At 35.9% G+C, this 7,290-nt stretch overlaps 1 protein-coding gene across 1 annotated transcript in view; it reads right to left on the bottom strand.

The window, feature by feature from the left end:
• LOC128684897 (uncharacterized) overlaps positions 1–7,290 on the bottom strand; it is a 465,595-nt gene that overhangs the window by 2,107 nt on the left and 456,198 nt on the right. Inside the window, exon 8 of the transcript XR_011393941.1 lies at positions 1–122. This exon is cut by the window's left edge and continues 2,107 nt beyond it. The gene's annotated coding sequence lies outside the window, so the exon portion shown is untranslated. The remainder of the gene's footprint in view (positions 123–7,290) is intronic.

The following is a 7,290-nucleotide window of genomic DNA, read 5'->3' as shown; positions in this document are numbered from 1 at the left end:
TTCACCTCCCTCTTACTTGTTGTTGCCACCTTCCTCTTTTCCCATCTACCTCTTACTCTAACTGTAGCTACAACTAAATAATGATCCGATATATCAGTTGCCCCTCTATAAACATGTACATCCTGGAGAACCCATCAACCTTTTATCCACCAATACATAATCTAACAAACTACTTTCATTACGTGCTACATCATACCTTGTATATTTATTTATCCTCTTTTTCATAAAATATGTATTACTTATTACCAAATTTCTTTCTACACATAGCTCAATTAAAGGCTCCCCATTTACATTTACCCCTGGCACTCCAAAATTACCTACTACTCCCTCCATAACATTTTTACCCACTTTATCATTGAAATCCCCAACCACCATTACTCTCACACTTGATTCAAAACTCCCCACGCATTCACTCAACATTTCCCAGAATCTCTCTCTCTCCTCTACACTTCTCTCTTCTCCAGGTGCATACACGCTTACTATAACCTACTTTTCACATCCAATCTTTATTTTACTCCACATAATCCTTGAATTTATACATTTGTAGTCCCTCTTTTCCTGCCATAGCTTATCCTTCAACATTATTGCTACTCCTTCTTTAGCTCTAACTCTATTTGAAACCCCTGACATAATCCCATTTATTCCTCTCCATTGAAACTCTCCCACCCCCTTCAGCTTTGTTTCACTTAAAGCCAGGACATCCAGCTTCTTCTCATTCATAACATCCACAATCATCTCTTTCTTATCATTTGCACAACATCCACGCACATTCAGACTTCCCACTTTGACAATTTTCTTCTTCTTATTCTTTTTAGTAATCTTTACAGGAAAAGGGGTTACTAGCCCATTGTTCCCGGCATTTTAGTTGACTTTTACAACACGCATGACTTACGGAGGAAAGATTCTTATTCCACTTCCCCATGGATATAAAAGGAAAAGTAATAAGACCAAGAACTATTAAGATAAAATCAAAGAAAACTCAGATGAGTGTGTATAAATAAACATGTACATGTATGTGTAGTGTGACCTAAGTGTAAGTAGAAGTAGCAAGACGTACCCGTAATCTTGCATATTTATGAGACAGACAAAAGACACCAGCAATCCTACCATCATGTAAAACAATTACAGGCTTTCGTTTGACACTCACTTGGCAGGACGGTAGTACCTCCCTGGGTGGTTGCTGTCTACCAACCTAGTGAAGGGATTCAGGGAAACCGGTTATTTTCATATAGTCGGACTTGAGTCCTGGAAATGGGAAGTACAATGCCTGCACTTTAAAGGAGGGGTTTGGGATATTGGCAGTTTGGAGGGATATGTTGTGTATCTCTATACGAATATGCTTCTAAACTGTTATATTCTGAGCACCTCTGCAAAAGCAGTGATAATGTGTGAGTGTGGTGAAAGTGTTGAATGATGATGAAAGTATTTTCTTTTTGGGGATTTTCTTTCTTTTTTTTGGGTCACCCTGCCTCGGTGGGAGACGGCCGACTTGTTGAAAAAAAAAATATATATATATATATGTATATATATGTATGTATATATATATATATGTATATATATGTATGTATATATATATATATATATGTATATATATATGCAAAACAACCACTCTGAAAGAATAGAGAAATTCCAAGTGCTTTCATGACTACTCACATTATCAAGGAACTATGAAAGCAAAGTATCCAAGGAAACTATATAAGGGGTCTCGCCAGCACCTCACTATCAGATCCCACAACGGTTAAACACCTGATGCGCGTCGACCCAACTTGGATTGGTCCTTTGCACAACTCACCCCACAAACTATTCTACCAAAGAAAATTTAAAAATTATTGTTTGTCCAGTGTATTATTAAATTCTTCCCAAATTCTATTAATTATAAATGGATCTAATTTATATAAACCAAAGGAAATATTCATATTATTGTCAAAACTGCTTTTTATGAAACAAGATTCAATTATATTCCTGTCAACCATGGACTTGCTTGATACTACTTTCTCAACTTTTTGAAAATCAATTGGATGGTTAAAATCTCTTACATGAATAAATAGAGCATTGGAATCTTGTCCAGTTCTAATGCTATATTTATGTTGTTTTAATCTTAGTTCGAGATTTTTACCAGTTTGACCGTAATAAACTTTATCGCAAATTTTACAAGGAATCTTATAGACACATCCATCAGCATTTTGGGGGGAATTCTTTATCAAAAGTTTTTTTTACTGTATCAAGATTTTTGAATACAACTTTAATATTAAAAGGTCTTAAGAAGAGAAGGCATATCAACCAAGTTTTCATGGTAAGGGAGAACCAACATATTTTTAGTTGAATAAGGCTGGTTGTCCCTTTTTGGATTGTAAAAAGTATTTCTAGCAACTTTAAAAGATTTATCAATTACATTTCTTGGGTATTTTAAATCATTACCTATTTCATAAATTTTGGATATTTCCTCATCTATGAACTCAGGACTACAAATTCATAAAGCTCTCAAAAACATTGATGAGAAAACAGACAGTTTGACTCTATCTTGATGCGAGGAATAATAGTGGACATAGGAACAGTTATTTGTAGGTTTTCTGTAAATTTTAAATTTGAATTCATTATTACCCTTAATAATTAAAAATCTACAAATAACTGTTCCTATGTCCACTATTATTCCTCGCATCAAGATTGACTCTATCTTGATGCGAGGAATAATAGTGGACATAGGAACAGTTATTTGTAGATTTTTAATTATTAAGGGTAATAATGAATTCAAATTTAAAATTTACAGAAAACCAACAAATAACTGTTCCTATGTCCACTATTATTCCTCGCATCAAGATAGAGTCAAACTGTCTGTTTTCTCATCAATGTTTTTGAGAGCTTTACGAATTTGTAGTCCTGAGTTCATAGATGAGGAAATATCCAAAATTTATGAAATAGGTAATGATTTAAAATACCCAAGAAATGTAATTGATAAATCTTTTAAAGTTGCTAGAAATACTTTTTACAATCCAAAAAGGGACAACCAGCCTTATTCAACTAAAAATATGTTGGTTCTCCCTTACCATGAAAACTTGGTTGATATGCCTTCTCTTCTTAAGACTTTTAATATTAAAGTTGTATTCAAAAATCTTGATACAGTAAAAAAACTTTTGATAAAGAATTCCCCCCAAAATGCTGATGGATGTGTCTATAAGATTCCTTGTAAAATTTGCGATAAAGTTTATTACGGTCAAACGGGTAAAAATCTCGAACTAAGATTAAAAAAACATAAATATAGCATTAGAACTGGACAAGATTCCAATGCTCTATTTATTCATGTAAGAGATTTTAACCATCCAATTAATTTTCAAAAAGTTGAGAAAGTAGTATCAAGCAAGTCCATGGTCCACAGGAATATAATTGAATCTTGTTTCATAAAAAGCAGTTTTGACAATAATATGAATATTTCCTTTGGTTTATATAAATTAGATCCATTTATAATTAATAGAATTTGGGAAGAATTTAATAATACACTGGACAAATAATAATTTTTAAATTTTCTTGGGTAGAATAGTTTGTGGGTGAGTTGTGCAAAGGACCTATCCAAGTTGGGTCGGCGCGCGTCACGTGTTTAACCGTTGTGGGATCTGATAGTGAAGTGCTGGCCAGACCCCTTATATAGCTTCCTTGGATGCTTTACTTTCATAGTTCCTTGATAATGTGAGTAGTCACGAAAGCGCTTGGAATTTCTCTATTCTTTCAGTGGTTGTTTTGCATATTCTGAAATCACCTGTTTACTGTGATCTTATTGCATATATATATATATATATATATATATATATATATATATATATATATATATATATATATATATATATATATATATATATATATATATATTATATTTATATATATATATATATATATATATATATATATATATATATATATATATATATATATATATATATACAGGAGGGCCCCGCTTTACGGCGTTTCACTTTACAGCGTTCCGCTAATACGGTCATTTCAAATTATGACCAAAACTCACTATACGGCTCCCCCCACCTGACTTTCTAATACGGTCACCGCGCCCCACCTTGTTTGTTTACATTCTCCGTGAGCTCAGTAAGCACTAAGTCTCTCCATCTTGTCTGGAAACTCCAAAATTTCAAATGTTTTTAAAAGTTATTTCATATTTTATATATACTCTGATAATTATACTTATGTATACCTGTACCTAAATAAACTTACATACTGTGCTGGCATGCAGGTACACATTAAAATCGGTAAGTGTCTTATGTCTCCAGACTTCATATTAGTAATGATAATAATAATCATTGAGTCATTTAAATGTCGTATATTACGTTAATATACACATTTTCATTAATCCATCTATGATATTTTTTTCAAAATTATATAATAAACATGATGCATAACATATAAATAAGATAAATACACCCCACAGTAGAATAAATAAACATAAATGTGAGATGTGGTAGCAGACGACTTGCACAAGTGACGCCATATTAGAAATAATAATAACAATACTCACCTCATTAAATGTCGTATATTACGTTAATACAGTGGACCCCCGGTTAACGATTTTAATCCGTGCAAGAGGGGTAATTGTTATGCGAAATAATCGTTATGTGAATGAATTTTCCCCATAAGAAATAATGGAAATAAAATTAATCCGTGCAAGACACCCAAAAGTATGAAAAAAAATTTTTTTTTACCACATGAAATATTAATTTTAATACACACAAACTGAAAAAGGCATGCACACTTACATGACACTTACTTTTATTGAAGATCTGGTGATGATTGATGGGATGGGAGGAGGGGAGAGCATTATCTTCTTACTGTTTAGAAGGGGAATCCCCTTCCATTAGGACTTGAGGTAGTAAGTCCTTTTCTGGGGTTACTTCCCTTCTTCTTTTAATGCCACTAGGGCCAGCTTCAGAGTCACTGGACTTCTTTCGCACAAGATATCTGTCCATAGTGGCCTGTACCTCTCGTTCCTTTATCACTTCCCTAAAGTGTTTCACAACATTGTCAGTGTACAGGTTGCCAACACGGCTTGCAATAGCTGTGTGAGGGTGATTTTCATCCATGAAGGTTTGCACTTCAAGCCACTTTGCACAGATTTCCTTTATCTTTGTAGTAGGCAACTTCTTCAATTTCTCTCTCCCCTCCTCTGAACCAGTTTCCCCAGGTCTGGCCTCTTGCTCTTGAAGTTGATCTATCAGCTCATCAGTGGTTAGTTCTTCATTGTCCTCCTCCACCAACTCTTCCACATCCTCCCCACTAACCTCCAACCCCAAGGACTTTCCCAATGCCACAATGGATTCCTCAACTGGCACAGGATTCTCAGGGTTAGCCTCAAACCCTTCAAAATCCCTTTTGTCTACACATTCTGGCCACAGTTTCTTCCAAGCAGAGTTCAAGGTCCTCTTAGTCACTTCCTCCCAAGCCTTACCTATAAGGTTTACACAATTGAGGATATTAAAGTGATCTCTCCAAAACTCTCTTAGAGTCAGTTGAGTTTCTGAGGTCATTACAAAGCACCTTTCAAACAGAGCTTTTGTGTACAGTTTCTTGAAGTTGGAAATAACCTGCTGGTCCATGGGCTGCAGGAGAGGAGTGGTATTAGGAGGCAAAAACTTCACCTTAATGAAGCTCATGTCCCCATAAAGTCGCTCTGCCACGTCTGTAGGATGACCAGGGGCATTGTCTAACACCAGGAGGCACTTAAGTTCTAATTTCTTTTCCAGGAGGTAATCTTTCACATTGGGGGCAAATGCATGGTGTAACCAGTTATAGAAAAATTCCCTAGTGACCCATGCCTTACTGTTTGCCCTCCACAGCACACACAAATTATCCTTGAGGACATTCTTTTGCCTGAACGCTCTGGGAGTTTCAGAGTGATACACTAATAAAGGCTTCACTTTGCAATCACCAGTAGCATTGGCACACATGAGAAGAGTAAGCCTGTCTTTCATAGGCTTATGTCCTGGGAGTGCCTTTTCCTCCTGAGTAATGTAGGTCCTGCTTGGCATTTTCTTCCAGAACAGGCCTGTTTCATCACAATTAAACACTTGTTCAGGTTTCAGTCCTTCACTTTCTATGTACTCCTTGAATTCCTGCACATATTTTTCAGCCGCTTTGTGGTCCGAACTGGCAGCCTCACCATGCCTTATCACACTATGGATGCCACTACGCTTCTTAAATCTCTCAAACCAACCTTTGCTGGCCTTAAATTCACTCACATCATCACTAGTTGCAGGCATTTTTTTAATTAAATCGTCATGCAACTTCCTAGCCTTTTCACATATGATCGCTTGAGAGACGCTATCTCCTGCTAGCTGTTTTTCATTTATCCACACCAATAAGAGTCTCTCAACATCTTCCATCACTTGCGATCTTTGTTTCGAAAACACAGTTAAACCTTTGGCAAGAACAGCTTCCTTGATTGTCTTTTTGGTGCCCACAATAGTAGCGATGGTTGATTGGGGTTTCTTGTACAACTTGACTAGGTCGGCGATACGCACTCCACTTTCATACTTATCAATGATCTCTTTCTTCATTTCAATGGGTATTCTTACCCTTATTGGTGTACGGTTGGCACTAGAAGCTTTCTTGGGGCCCATGGTCACTTATTTTCCAGAAACAGCACCGAAAACACTGTAATAATACGAAATATTCCGAGTGTATGCTTGGATGTTAGCGCGGAGGCTGGCTGGTAAACAATGGCACGGGCGGCACATGTGAGGCTGGCTGAGGGCGCACATTGGACGCGTCTCGGACGAAAATCGGTGAGCGGGTTTTTAATCGGTATGCGCGGCAAAAATTTTGCGATTAAAGTAAGCGGTATGCGAAATAATCGCTATGTGATGCCATCGTTATGCGGGGGTCCACTGTATACACATTTTCATTAATCCATCCATGATATTTTTTTTCAAAATTATATAATAAACACGATACATAACATAAAAAGATGATAAATACACCCCACAATAGAATAAACATAAATATAAGATGTGGGAGCCAGATAACTTGCACAAGTTACGGCAAGAATAACATTTTCTCTAATCTAACATAAGAGAAAATGTGTTACTGCGGGTAACTGTAGAAAAATATACCTTTCGTATGTATGTAAGTAAGTTTTTTCAGGTATACACAAATACAGTTACATATATTATCATACATAATAACATATGTGTAGAGAACCTAGGATAACCCAAAAAAGTCAGTGTGACTTATTTCCATTGCCTTCACTCAGAGCTTCATTTCTTCTCAAAATGATGTTACATGAGAATGGGAGTG

Source organism: Cherax quadricarinatus, chromosome 5, assembly GCF_038502225.1.
Source record: "Cherax quadricarinatus isolate ZL_2023a chromosome 5, ASM3850222v1, whole genome shotgun sequence".
Classification (NCBI taxonomy): domain Eukaryota; kingdom Metazoa; phylum Arthropoda; class Malacostraca; order Decapoda; family Parastacidae; genus Cherax; species Cherax quadricarinatus.
Note: the sequence above shows the minus strand (reverse complement) of the source record. Positions and strands in the feature narration are given on the sequence as shown.